At 40.2% G+C, this 15,358-nt stretch overlaps 1 long non-coding RNA gene across 2 annotated transcripts; it reads left to right on the top strand.

Annotated features, from left to right (window-relative positions):
* Positions 1-1,641: 1,641 nt before the first annotated feature.
* Positions 1,642-10,463, top strand: LOC129707444 (uncharacterized). Of its 2 annotated transcripts, none has more exons than XR_008725183.1 (3): positions 1,642-2,302; positions 7,916-8,070; positions 8,856-10,463. It is a non-coding gene; the product is annotated as an uncharacterized LOC129707444 (long non-coding RNA). The 2 variants fall into 2 exon arrangements; XR_008725184.1 differs by having other exon boundaries at positions 1,643-2,126.
* Positions 10,464-15,358: the final 4,895 nt, after the last annotated feature.

Here is a 15,358-nt window from a genome sequence, read left to right as displayed (position 1 = left end):
GAAAGTCAACCAGTGCTTTGTGACATCAATAACCCTCATGCTTCAGATCTGATTTCCACATTAGTTGAACAAAGGACATCATTTTCGTTCTTCTTGGACCATTACCAGGGGAATATAAAATGATATTTCCATCACAGGGTTCTCTGGGATTAACAAGGTCTTCACACAATGATGCTGGATTGGTTCATTATTTATTTATTTTTATTTATTATTGTGAATATGCCAAGATACAATGAAGACCTTTATTCTGTGTGCAGTCCAGTTAAATTATATACATTGAAATGCTGATTTTTCACCCCTCTGTTAAATGCCTCCACACTGTAACCAACTACAGCTCTGTGTTCGACCCTTTCCCTTCTTCTTCAACACCAAGATGTCTTTCATTTCTTCAACAACCTGGGGTCTCTCTAATTCTCCTAAACCCCATTTCTCTAAACCATTGATGGCTAACACACTCTGTGTACCCTCACCATGATGGAAATATGATCTCCAAACCCAACATTGATCCACTCACTTAATCATTGTCTCCAATTCCTCCAGGTTCAATCCTCAGCATTATAACCTTTAGCCCACAGTGACAGTCAACACCTCCACCACCACAATCCCTGGCATTCCTCTCCACTTCCAATGGCAACCACTAGTCTTCACTATCCCACAGTGCTCAGAATCCCACCTCAATCCTTGGCAATCCACTGAGATCTTTAGCAATACCACAATGTTTAGCATTCCATCTAACCCCTATCCACAATAACCTTGTGATTCCTGGCATTTGCTGACTTAATTCTGGCATTTCCCTCAATTCCTTGCCACTCCATGAATCCTAGGCAAGCCTCCATTCCACTATGCCATTCCCCAGGAAGCTCAGTGTTTTTCACCCCAATCTTCATCCTTCTGTATTCACGCTCCCCAGCCTCAGGATGAGACTATTTGACTACCCTCAATTAATCCAGACTCCTCTCCCTGCCACACCAGTTACATCCCCATAATGGTCGATGCTCCTCCCTCCTTCCAACAACAACGACCTTTGCATAAACAACCTTTTGTGTATTCTTTATCATTGTACCGCTGCTGGCAAATTCATTTCACTTGCACTTGATGTGAAATGTGACGAATAAAACTGATTGTTGATGTTGTTATAATTCTAAGGAGTACTCTTTCTTCCATCGTATAGTGCCACCGCAGTGGCTGCCTTGCTCGCAGCTCATCAGTCCTTTCGCCTTTTTTATTATTTTTAGTGTGTCTAAATGTATGTTTTTAATGTTTCTCAGTATCTTATGTGGGGGGTGAGGGGTGGGGGGAATAGGGGGAAACCGTTTTTCAGTCACTTACCTGGGCGGCGACTGCCTTGGGTTCTAGACCCCGACCACGGGTGAACAAAGAGGAAGATGTCTGAACTTTATTGCCTTCCATCACAGTGAGAAACGTTGATTCTGCTGTAGTGGATGTTTATGTTAAATTCAATTGTGTATTGTGTTCTTTTTATTCGTATGGCCGTATGGTAACTCAAATTTCACTGTACCAATTGGTGCATGTGACAATAAATGTGAACTTTAACTTCTCTCCACTGATCACAGGCCACAAATGTCCAAAACCCTCGCCCTAACTGAGCAACAGGCCCCTAGTAGTCCAGGCTTTGCCTCCCTACTGCTCCCTCCTCCTCTTATCTCAATTTGTTCCGATTACCCCCTACCTCCCTGCAACCACCAAAATTTACAGTGGGGACCTCATACCATATCAGTTATTTGTATCTTATTGGTGCCAATCTGGTTGGGAACTCTGGAATTTCCGGGCAGCAGCAATGTATTGTGACATTAGCCCATACAAGGGAACTGTGGGACTTGCATCACATTCCGCAATGCTATACGTGAAAGGATACTTGTGCTCCTTGTCATACTAACATCAATATAACAACTAATAAGCTGGGAGGAAAAAAAAACACTCCCTCAGGACTTATTTATGGTCCATAGCACCATCTAGAGGATTTTGAAAGAGCACCGTGTTAGCATAGTCACGTGCCCTTCAGCACTAGGTTATAAACCAGAAAGTTAACATGACTCCCACTCCCAGTCATTATAGGACAAGTCAAACAGGAAAGGGTGTGTGTGTGTGCGTATGGCAGATGTCAGGTAAGAACAGACTCCAGCTCAGCTATGTTGAGGTGGTTAACTTACTGATAATTACTTCCCTGAGTCACACATGAAGAATTGTTATGGCAGACAAGTTAGGTGAGAGTCGCCAGTACCTATGGCTGTATACCCTGCAGGAATCGTCTGCGGAGAAGTGAGGAAAATAAACACCTTTGGTATGTTAAAATGCATGTCTATTAGGAAACGGTAAATAAAATGACAAGCGCAGAAATAGAAGAATAAATACACCATTTATAAGCTGATGGAAACACAAGGAACTGCAGATGCTGGAATCTTAAGGAAATCCCAAAGTGCTGGAAGAACTCAACGGGTCAGGCAGCATCAGTAGAGGGAATGTGTGAAGTTTGGTGGACTGTGTGGGGTGGGAGGACCCATTGCTCTGCACAGGACAATGCAGCCGTTTTGAGTTGTCCTGCTGCCAGCATTGAGTAAAGCATTAAAGACCTGTTGTAAATTGAAGACTCTCAAGTTTTGTGCAAACCTAGAAAACGAACACGAAAGTGGTGTCAGAAGTAGGATACTTCAGTTGCGTCCAAAGACCCAGATAAGAGCCTATTTTTCGAATTTAAAAAAATATAATTTTTTTTTTAGTTCTGTAGTCTACTCAAACTAACATGCCTCAGCAATTCAATCGTTTCGATCCCGAGTGAGAAAGGCGGTTGTCGTATTTAATGCGAGCTGAGTTTTATTTTGAAAGTATGGCAATTACGACTGACCAGAGTAAGAAGGCTCTCTTGTGTTCATCAATGTCTCCAGAAACTTTTGCACTGCTTCAAAATTTACTTACAGAAGAAATAACTGAAGCCTCATATGCTGAAGTCACGACGGCTTTGCGGCTGCATTTCAAGGAAAGTCGAAATTTCCTCTTAGCTCGCCTTGATTTCTACCAGACGGTGCAACAGGAAGGGCAATCGATCACCGAATTTCTTGACGAACTTTGCACCAAGGCAAAGGCATGTGATTTTAAAACTCAATGCTGCGAAAAGTGCCAAGACAATGCGTGGTGGGATAGACTGGTCATGGGCTGCAGGCACACATTCATCCAGCAGGCGATTCTCAAGGAATCAGATGCCTCATTGAAGAATGTGCTGCAGTTTGCTAAGATGGCCGAGCTGCTGAGTAAAGAACTGCACAATATGGCAGGCGAAACAGCGTCGAAGCTCCCTCAGGAGATGCATACAGTTCGTCAGACTCGTCCGCAATGCCAGAAGCCACTTGATCGACCCAGAGCAAATCCGGAGAAGGTGTGAAAGTTTCAGAAGAACCGTTCCCCTGTGGGGGTAGGATTGAAACCCTGCTACCGGTGCGGCTCGACTGCTCATCATCACCGTGAATGCCCATATATTAAGTCGGTTTGTTATTCCTGTTACCGAAAAGGTCGTCTCCAGGCAGTGTGTCAATCCGTAGGAAAGCTGAAAAAGGGCAAGAAAGTGCAATACACAGTCGACCAAATCGTGGAGACCATTTCTATTGAAGTGCTCGGGGTGTCTACAATCACCGACAAGCCAAGGATTTCGCTGCGGGTCAAAAACGTTGATCTACAGTTCCAGGTTGACAATGGTGCGGCTGTGTCGCTAGTGGGTCAGGTCATCTGGAGGACGATCGTATCGCCGAAACTGAAACCGGCCAACATCCGACTTTTCAGATACGAACAACAGCCCATTCCCACGAAAGGCAAATGCACTGTCGCCGTTTCCTGTGATGGTATGACGCAGATGTTGCCGCTGATCATCGTTGGTAAAGAAGGTACATCCCTGTGCGCCATCGATTGGATCCATGCTTTCAAGCTTGACATGAATGCCATGATCTACGATGGATCAACTATGGCATTGTCATCTACCACGGATTGCAACATGCTCAGCAAGTACGTGAACAACCTGCGGAAACATGACGTCGAATGGCACTGGTCCAAAGAGTGTGACCATGCATTCACCAGGTTGAAGGAGATGCTCGCCCAGAAGACACGTTTGGTCCACTATGACCCATCTCGCTGGCCGCCGATGCATCGCCGTATGGTTTTAGAGCTGTAATCTCACAAACGGGGCCGAACGGCAAGGAAGAACCAATCGCGTTCACATCCAAAACGCTGACGACCGCCGAGAAAAACTACAGTCAAGTTGGGAAAGAACAGCATACAGATAAAGCAAATACTGATATATCTTCAAATGAGAACACTGACAAAAACTCTGTTGATTCTGAGCCTTTAGCAAGAGTTGTGAAACGCAAAAAAGGCTGTAAAAAAGAGTGAAGCGAGGTCCAGCTAAATGGAGTCGTTCAAACTGGAAAGGAGGAATGTGATGTTTGGTGGACTGTGTGGGGTGGGAGGACCCGTTGTTTCTAAAAGCAATGGTTATGATCGTATACTTTGGTCAACTTTTACACAATGTATATTACTGTTACACAGTAAGGTATGCCTCCTTAGAACAAAGATTATGATGATGCTGCATGGCGAAACTAATGAATATGAGAGAATTTCCATGGAACTTACATCAACTGTCTGTTACTTTCATGTGTCATTCCTTTCAAATTGTCCATCCAAGCATCTAACTGTGGGTGTTAGGAATGGCTAGTGTTCCTTCTGTGTTTTAGTCATGTGGAATTGTGCCAAATTCTGGAACCATGAATGCAGGATGCAATCTTAGTTGCAATTTCTATTTGATGACGTTTCTAATTCATTGTCATTCATTACTTCTTTTCCATAAGGGGTTAGATTTAGGATTAGCCTTATTATTGCCACATGTATCAAGGAAGAGTGACAAATGTGCTTTGCATGCTATCCAAACAAATCACATACCATCCATTGATACAATCAATTCAAACTCAAGTACAGTAGATAGGGCAAAAGAGAAGACACATTGTGCAGAATATAATTCTCAGCCTTGTAGCAGATTGTAGTGCATCCGTTCCTTAGACAAAGTCCCATGTCCTGAATGAGGTAGAGGTGAAATGAACTGTACCTTAGCTTATGGAAGAATTCAACCTCTTGAATTGATCTTGTGTTTTCGGATATTGTACAATTTCATTTTTTCTTGCTTTGGCATTCTTAAAGCTCCTAAGTATCCCAAATAACAGTGTTGTTTTTCTCATTATGCAGCAAATCATTTTGCTCAGCTGGTAGTTAAACAATAGACAATAGGTGCAGGAGCAGGCCATTTGGCCCTTCGAGCCAGCACAGCCATTCAATGTGATCATGGCTGATCATCATTACATGTCGTCATTACATGTTAAAAATTATAGAACTTTATTTATCCCAGGAGGGAAATTGACAACATTATGATAAAACTTGAGTACATAGTAAATGTCACATTTTATTTTTCCTTCTCTCAAACATATGAAGAATGTCCTAATATTGGCCTTTAAGAAAAATGTATTCATTTTAACTGAATATATTCTATATCTTCACATAATCTCAAAAGAAAAGAAAACCAGGCGTGTTGGAGATATGAGTTTATATCATTTGGCTAGTTTATTTTCTATAGTTACATTCTAAGAAAACATATACACTCTACCTTCATGGAGTACAAGACCTGTTTTCAGCTGAAATTATCAACAACCTAGGTAAAAAAAAGAACAAATCTAAGAATATTTTTTTTGGGGTGTACTGTGGTCTTCATATTGAAATGTCAATGAAAACATTAAACCCTCGGGAAAATAGTTGAGTGAATACATGAAATCATGTCATTGAGAAATATGTAAAGGAATCATTTTGACTTGGAAAAATTAAAAGACCAAGAAAAAGTACTACATGGTTCATCATTAATTCAACTTCATTGATTCTATGTTGTCAGGATATTGTACAATTCTTTTTTCTATTTTGACATTCTTAAACCCCCTAAATACTTCAAATTGCAACGGTTTCTGGCATTCTGCAGCGTCATTTTGCTCTGTACTACTTTTTTTTTACAACACATTGAACACATTAATTGGTTGATTTCATGCCCCAATGTACATTCATAACTACTCATATACAATTTCCCATTAAAATGTCTATTAACGGTTGGCTGTGTAATATGTCACATGGAGAAGCCTTTGTAATCAAGCAGCTAGGGCCAATGGGAAGATGCATAGGGGATCAAGCAGCATTTTTCGATAGCATTTGTTAATCAGCAGGGAAGCATGAAGGGTGGGAGTGACCTCAGCTAATAATTTGGAGAGAGGTGCTAATCTGAAGGGTGCATGTATGCAAAGCCATTGAAAGGAGCTGCTGAGGTAAGCCAATAATAAAAACTATAGAAAAAAAGGAAACAAAACACAAAAACGTATGCAGATCAGCAATAAAATCATTAATGGAACAAGAGTTGTGGAAAAATTATACAAAACAAATCCAGATGAGATACAAGACTAGAAGATGTAGAAGTAAGATGTGAACATGATGTCTTCACTATACACTGCTGGTAGCGTAATAAAGTTTGCCATTTATCTTTATGTTTAGAGGGGATAAGTTGTTTTATTTAATGCACTGGTGGGCAAGAATGCTTAAACAAAAATTACCTTAAGAGCAGATTACTTCACACTTCTCATAATCACAAACCATGAAAATGATAAACATAATAATCTCGACACTTAGATGAGAATTTAATCTGTTAGAATTATTACACATCATGAAATTGGCCTAAGTGCTTTCACACACTATTCATCATTACACAATAAATTATATTTGGTAATATTAGATTAATAATAACATAAGGTTTAGCACTGCTCGCTACCAATCCCAGCTGTGGAGACATTGGTATAGTCGTCTCGTTGTAGGACACTGATTTTTTTAAATTCCTGATCTGAAACCATGTATTGTGCTTTTGTATGTACTTTATTGTGCTTTTGTAAGTAATTTACTGTGCATTTGTATATAATTTATTGTGCTTTTGTATGCAATCTATTCTATGTAATGTCTTGTCTTTTATCTAGACCTTGAGTGTAATAAAAAGCAAGAAAGCAAGCATCACTAACGATGCCATTACTGTGCCTCCCTTTTCCAGCTTTAATGTTCGAAACTGGAGATTTTTGGATGCATATTATCACTTTCAAGATGTGACTTAATTTAGCTGCAAGTACATCCCACCACTTTGCTGCAGCTACACAAAAATGCTGGGGAAACTCAGCGGGTGCAGCAGCATCTATGGTGCGAAGGAAATAGGCTGAGTTTCTCCAGCATTTTTGTTTACCTTCGATTTTCCAGCATCTGCAGTTCCTTCTTAAACACTTCGCTGCAGCTTTTGTGATTGACCGGCCATCTTCAGTCATGCTACTTTAACACTATCCAAACCCCACTAAATCTGCAGGAACACAGTGCGTGACTTTAGCTGCAAGAAACAGCTAATGTACTAGTGTAAGAAGGGTCAGTAGTCACACTAAAGGGTGCCAATTTTTAATTGAGGAATCAAATTTTGACGATTGGCTACATATGACACATAGGAGATCTTCCTCAAGTGGCAAATGCATGGCCATCGACCAAGATCCTATTTCCAGAGTCTTCAGAAATACAATTTCCATATAAGATCTCACTGACAGTTGATTACGTTTTCAAAACCAGTCACAATTACGATATGTGACCAGATGAAGGAAGACCTTAAACCACATTCTCGTGCCAGGACTGTTCTCTCCAACAACTTCAAGGCCATTTTGACCATCAATTTCCTTGTCGTAGGTCATTCTCAGCAATCACAGACCTCTGCCATGATTTTCAATATGATACTCACTGTTGCATCATAGAGGTTATACAGGCATATTTCACATGGGGAGATGACTTTATCTTCTTTGATTTCAACAAGGAATAGATCACTTAGCGACCAATGAGGTTTACAAGACTTGCTGGCTTCTCATAATTGTGAACATCCACTGAAGGTACTCATGTGCCAGAGGAATTCCATTCAATAAGACCAACCTTTTTATCAACAGAAGATGTTTCTGCTCAATCAACATGCAGGTCATGATGGTTCATTAGAAGAGAATCAATTCCACTTATATTCCACATGGTAGCTTCCAACCCAATGGCAAGTGCATTAAATTCTTCCATTTTAGATAACAATCCTCCGCCCTTTTTCACCCTTCTCTCCCGTGCCCCACCCAGGTCCATTCTCATTCCTCCCACTATTCTGCCCACCCTCCTTCCCCTACTCCCTCCCACTCATCCCCTTGCACTTATATCCCTTCTTCTGGCTTTATTTTCATTCATCTCCTTATTTTAGAGCCTTGTGTCTTCTTTTTTATCTCTTTGTCTTTGTCCATCCATCTGCCAATCAAAACAGCTCTCACCTGTATCCACCTACAACTTGTCAGGCTTTGTCCCACCCTATCTCTTTTCTAGCTTTGACCCACTGACTACAATGATTCTGAAGAAGAGTTCTGAGCTAAAATGTCACCTACCCATGCCCTCCCGTGATGCTGCCTGGCCTGCAGTTCATCCAGCATTTTGTATTATGCTCAATTCAATGTTTTTTGGCAGGTCTCACAATGTGTGGAAACAAGGAATTGCAGATACTGGTTTACAAACAAAAAAGTCACATAATGCTGGAGTAACTCAGCAGATCAGGCAGCATCTCTGGAGGACAGGGATAGTTGATGTTTTGGGTCGGGATCCTATTTTAGATTAGGAGTATATATAGACATGATATATATAGACATGATTAAGCCAACTGTAAATAAAAAAAGGCAGAGGCCAGACATCCATTAAAAGATCTTTAACCTGAAACATTGTTTCTCTTTCCTCAGATGCTGCTTGACCTGATGTGTGTGTTCCCAGCACCTTTGGTTTTTATGTAAAATTGGCAAAATTGTCCACTCATTTAGTGAGCATACACAACTGCCACCAGATGGCAATAGATGCACAGCACAAATTTAATGATACCTGTACCTGCATCAAAAGATAAATTGAACTAAATTTGTTTTTTATCATAATACTCTTGTTCCTAATTATTCACTTGATAGCCGAGCAATTTCTTTTAAATATCTTCAAATGTCTGGGATAATTATTTGCATTATATCCATCACTGTTGCTTCAAAGATCAGATATAAAGAATAACTCACTTTTAGAAAGTAACATTCACAAATGTAGGCCGTCCCAATGAATTATAATAACCAATACACGCCTTCTGAATTGCAGTAACATAAGAAGTACATAAGATAATTTGCACGCAGCTGGATACTAGAAACAGGAATAAAACAAAATGGGTAAGGAGGAACTGCAGATGCTGGTTTAAATCGAAGATAGACACCAAAAACCTGGAGCAATTCAGCGGGACAGGCAACATCTCTGGAGAGAAGAAATGGGTGACGTTTCAGGTCGAGACCCTTCTTCAGACTTAAAACATAATGGAACCTGTTAATTTATTCAATGCTCAATGATACTTTATTGTTACATGTACTAGGTGCTGTAAAATTCTTTATTTTGCATACAATCCAGTAAACTCATAATATAGATAAGCACAATCATAGATAAACACAAATGAGCAACGATTGTAATGTAATAGTAGACTTCACAGAAGCAAAACACAAACAGTTACTTGGTTTAAGTTCTTAAGGGTACAGTCTTATCTTGGCTTTAATGGCCTTTTCTCCTAGTGGCACCAAACCTCTTGTTTGTCCACCACCTTCTTGAAATCGGCATCTTGTCCAGTGTGCCTCCAGCCGTCTCCCTCCAGCCATCTCACCTGTTCTCGGTCTTTGTGGTCCAGAAAGTAATTAAGGTTGAAATGGTTTCCCATCATACAATGAAGTAATCAAACAAACTCTTGTCTCAGTGTACTATTTCTATCAATCTGAATCGGAGTCATCTCAATCTAAAGAAGGGTTCCAACAAGAAACGTTGCTCTCCTTTTTTTCCCAGAGATACTGCCTGACCCGCTGAGTTACTCCAGCACTTTGTGTCTATCTTCATTACTATTTTATATATTTGTGCTGTATCTAAAATGTTTTTATGCATAGTAATACTTGTGCTGAACTGCATGCAAAAATGAATTTCGGTACATGTGACAATAAAGTACAATTGAACATTGAACCATATTGTTACGTGGAAAGTTACTTAAACTTCTGAACACATTGAATTCTTTGGCAGAAATTTGCCCGATATAACTAGTGCAGAAAATATTCTTATGCAGAAAATGTGCAACATAAAGGACACTATTCATTAAATAATGTCATAGAAGCAGCTGCTTGCTCAGATTATTTTCTTGCACAGTGCAGTATTTCAGGACTTAGATCCAACTATTGACAATTTTGATAGAGGTTGGTCTACACAGGATGAATTCCTTTCACTACTTCTATGTGCCTGGAGACATTTCACAGGACAGCCTATAGATCAATAGATAGCTTTGAAAGAACATATACGGGAGCTACTGCAGACACGTCATAATAGTCAGTAAAATGGACATGGTCTTTTCTAAATTTCAAGTTCATCATCATGTTCCTCACTTTTGGAAGTGACCTAAAAAGCACCTCAAGGTCATAAATAAAACAACATAGAAACATAGGTGCAGGAGGAGGCCATTCGGCCCTTCGAGCCAGCACCACCATTCATTGTGATCATGGCTGATCGTCCCCTATCAATAACCTGTGCCTGCCCTCTCCCCATATCCCTTGACTCCACTAGCCCCTAGAACTCTATCTAACTCTCTCTTAAATCCATTCAGTGACTTGGCCTCCACTGCCCTCTGTGGCAGGGAATTCCATAAATTCAAAACTCTCTGGGTGAAAAAGTTTTTTCTCACCTCAGTCTTTTCTGTCAAATTCTTAGCACCTTGTTGGGCTCCTCAAATGTTTATTATTTGGAGCATAGGAAGTTGATTTGTCAATGACCACTGTCCGCAGAAGACTTCATGGACGGAAATACAGAGGCTACACTGCAAGATGCAAACCACTGGTTAGCTGCAAAAATAGGATGGCCAGGTTACAGTTTGCCAAGAAGAACTTAAAAGAGCAACCACAGTTCTGGAAAAAGGTCTTGTGGACAGATGAGACGAAAATTAACTTATAACTATAACGCTATCACGAACCGCTTTTGCGCAAAGGAAAGACCGCACAAACCGGAAGATAACAAGAACACAGACAGACAGACACTCTGTAAGGATAGGAAGAGTTTAGAGGGCTATGGATTAAATGTAGGCAAATGGGACTAGCCCAGTATGCCAACTTGGTCGGCATGGACGAGGTGTGCTGAAAGGTCTGTTTCCTTGCTGTTTGACTCTATGATTAACTCCAGTAGAAGACAAAGCAGTGATTCACCCTCCAATAGCAATGTTGTCCCAAGAAAGGAAACAATGTCCATGTGAGGAAATATATAATAAAATTGCTCAAATGATAAGTTCTTAAGGAACTTGTATTAAGTGGCAAGAGAAAAGCTTGGAGTTGGGGCTTTCAGAAATACATGCCTTATGTGTATATTCTGAAAAGTATTCTGTGAGAATTAGTTTTATATCTGTGGTTTTACTTTATTGAAACAAAATGATTTTGAGCAAAGAGGTTGAAGAAACCACAGAGGGGAAGAAGGTTGTAAAGGGGCTGGAAAAGGAAAAATCATATGACTATACGTGTTGTCAATCAATGGAAAGGATTTAGTTTCTGCACCCCGGGGGCATGAACATCGAATTCTCCCAATTCTGTTAGTCCTTGCTGTCTCCTCCCCTTCCTCAGCTCCCCTGCTGTCTCCTCCCACCCTCCAGCCTTCTGGCTACTCCTCCTTTTCCCTTTCTTGTCCCCACCCACCCCCACCCCCGATCAGTCTGAAGAAGGGTTTCGGCCCGAAACGTTGCCTATTTCCTTCGCTCCATAGATGCTGCTGCACCCGCTGAGTTTCTCCAGCTTTTCTGTGTAACCTCCGAAAGGATTTAGTTGATTGGTTAATGCAAATAAGTTAAATGTATGGTAAACCATAATGATTGGTTAATAGTTTGCTACTCCTTTTCTACTATCCTTGTCTTTTACCTATATAATGTGTTACATTGATGCTAACGTCAGCAGTTCTTTCGACCTGCTCCAGAGTTTCTAACTCTGCGTTGGAAGGTTTAAAGAATTATCCAGCGCTGTCAGAATAAAGAATTGATTTTAGCAGCAATGGTTTGAATCAAGTTTTCTTGAATTAGACTGGCAAAAAGAACTCATTTTAACATTTTGCGACGAGGATGGGATTCAGACAGTTCACTGACAACACGAGGAACGAAAATAAGCGTCAATCTGCGCACTGATTGGACCAGAGGAATTGGCCAAGCAGAAGTGAGTAGTTAAACACCACTCTGTTTTCCTCTTCTCCGTATATTGCTGCGTAGTCGACCCTTCGTTCTTGTGTTGAACGGGATCATGACAGAATCAAGTCAGTCTAACAAACCTTGTTGATTGGTAAGATAGACTTTTGAACAGACTCGTCCATTGGGAATGGGGAGACTCAGTCATTGGGAATGATCGATGGTAAATGACGGCTGAACTGGATAAATTTATCCTGACCATTTGGAATGGCAGGAGATAGTTAAAGATTTGGAAACAGGGTCGGCTAAACACTGACAGTGCTAAATTAATCTCGACCATTTGGAATGGTACGAAGTAATTAAAAACAATTGAATTCGGATCCAGTGAAAAGCCACGGATGCTAAATAAGAAATAGTAAAACGTTAACGTCATTATTATATTGTTGTAAGAATAAAGTATAAGAATATTAATACTCTGTATGGAAAAAGTGCTTGTGAATATAGTAGTAATAAATTGATTGAATTATGGCGAAATTGGCGTGAGGAGGAATTAGATGTAAATTTAATAAGTTGAGGTATTGAGACGAGAGTGTGCACATAAAAGGAATAAACGACGGGAGAAAGAGAGAGAGAAGGAAAAAGGTTAAAAAAAAAGGGGACTGCGCAGTTTAAATGGTTGGCCTTCAATTACCAGGAGAAGAAAGGACATGAGCACAAGAGACAGTAAAAATGGGCATTGGAAGCAAGAGACTCTATCATGTTTGGACAAGCCCATAATCAATTATTTGGTAAAGGCCAAACTGTGTGTTACCCTGCTATGAAATCAGTCAGTAGCCTATTTGCAGTGTCTCCAGAAGGGGGGAGGACTGAACGGTTAGTAATATGTCAAGGTGAGAAGCCATTTCCGGTGGAAACTGTCACCATCCCTTATGATGAGACCTTAGCCCCACCGGCTAACTGTTTGCCACTACCTCGTGACAATGAGCATTCTTACCCGGGTTGTAAGGATACACGGTGTACAATTTTGGTCGCCTAATTATAGGAAGGATGTCAACAAAATAGAGAGAGTACTGAGGAGATTTACTAGAATGTTGCCTGGGTTTCAGCAACTAAGTTACAGAGAAAGGTTGAACAATTTAGGTCTTTATTCTTTGGAGCACAGAAGGTTAAGGGGGGACTTGACCGAAGTCTTTAAAATGAGAGGGATAGACAGAGTTGACGTGGATAAGCTTTTCCCATTGAGAGTAGGGAAGATTCAAACAAGAGGACATGACTTGAGAATTAAGGGACAGAAGTTTAGGGGTAACATGAGGGGGAACTTCTTTACTCAGAGAGTGGTAGCTGTGTGGAATGAGCTTCCAGTGGAAGTGGTGGAGGCAGGTTCGATTTTATCATTTAAAAATAAATTGTATAGGTATATGGACAGGAAATCAATGGAGGGTTATGGTCTGAGTGCAGGTAGATGGGACTAGGGGAAAATAAGTGTTCGGCACGGACTAGAAGGGACGAGATGGCCTGTTTCCGTGCTGTAATTGTTGTATGGTTATATAATTGGATCATTGGTATGGCCATATGAGCAGCAATAGTGGTTTTGTGTTTGTTCGTGGGAATTGCTATTGTTAGATGCATTAGTGCTAGACTAATGACAGCCTTGGGTAATGTGGAAACCGGTGAGAAGATAATATTGCAACATCTAGAAGAAGAAGAAATTCCAATGTTGAAGGATGAGGATGTTGAAAGGATGGTAAATGCGCAGGTTGAAAAAGAATTGTTAGAAGATAAATGTATTAAAATGAGTAAATTGGAGATAGACTAGTGGTATGAAGCCTAGAATAGTTGAGCACCCCAAGGGCTAGGGTAGAAGCACAGCAGAGAAGTAGGGAACAACATTGGTGTCAACAAGCCAACCTGCCGACCTACGTGGTCCGGGTTTTGGGGGCTATAAAGCATCTGAGGTTAGGTATAAACTTGGATGACTAATAAGCCAATGCTGATGAATTTCTGTTGTGTTATTATCCTATTAGTGGTCACAATATGACCAGGAGAGGGAATGAGGAAATGTATAATAAAATTGCTCAAATGATAAGTTCTTAAGGAACTTGTATTAAGTGGCAAGAGAAAAGCTTGGAGTTGGGGCTTTCAGAAATACATGCCTCCACAAAGAAATAAAGAACAAAGAACACGCACAGGAGAACAGATGGCTTATCACAACATGGAAATGTTGATCTGATGGGCACCATCCTTCTTCCTTTGTGACACATCTTCCGAGCTCGGGTGTATCATTAAGGCGATTTATGGTTGTCTATGTTGGATTGTAGGCACCAAGGGTAGATACTAGTCTGTGAGATGGTTTGTGCTGTTTAAATGTATTTATGTTGAGATAAGAGATAAGGCATAGGTGATGGTTGTGTGACCTTTGCAAAAGGATTTCTTATGTTATAGAAGACTGAGAATGTAACTCTGTTTTGATCTAAGCCAAACAATTGGGGTTTGCATATTGTAATCTTCAAATTGCTGTGCGGAATGTTATTGATAAGAAGTTGTAAAGAGGCCTTACATTCCTTTCCTCCAGAGATGGAAGATGGAGGTTGTAATACAAAATGAAATTAGACCCGAGCTTGGGAAGAAGCAATCAAGTGTAACAATTAATGGCCTTTATGTGTCTGTAGTTGGGAATTGTGTGATTAGAACTTTGTCTTTACCACTTTGTAAGAATGGGGCAAAACTCATCTTTAATCTTTGTAATCCATAAGTAACTGTATTTTAACTAAGTGGTTGTAAGGAAATTAATTGTGAAGTGTATTGTGTTTAATTGCGATTGTAAGTATTAGACTTTGTTTAAATCAAATGTTTTAGAAATAACTTTCTTTTCCAAAAGTGAAAATATGTTTTGTATGCATCTGTTGTGTGATTGCTATATTATGTGTATTTTCTGAAAGGTATTCTGTGATAATTAGTTTTATATCTGTGGTTTTACTTTATTGAAATAAAATGATTTTGAGCAGAGGTTGAAGAAACCAGAGGGGAAGAAGGTTGTAA

This window comes from Leucoraja erinacea, chromosome 21, assembly GCF_028641065.1.
Source record: "Leucoraja erinacea ecotype New England chromosome 21, Leri_hhj_1, whole genome shotgun sequence".
Lineage (NCBI taxonomy): Eukaryota > Metazoa > Chordata > Chondrichthyes > Rajiformes > Rajidae > Leucoraja > Leucoraja erinaceus.
This window is presented reverse-complemented; position numbering and strand designations above follow the sequence as displayed.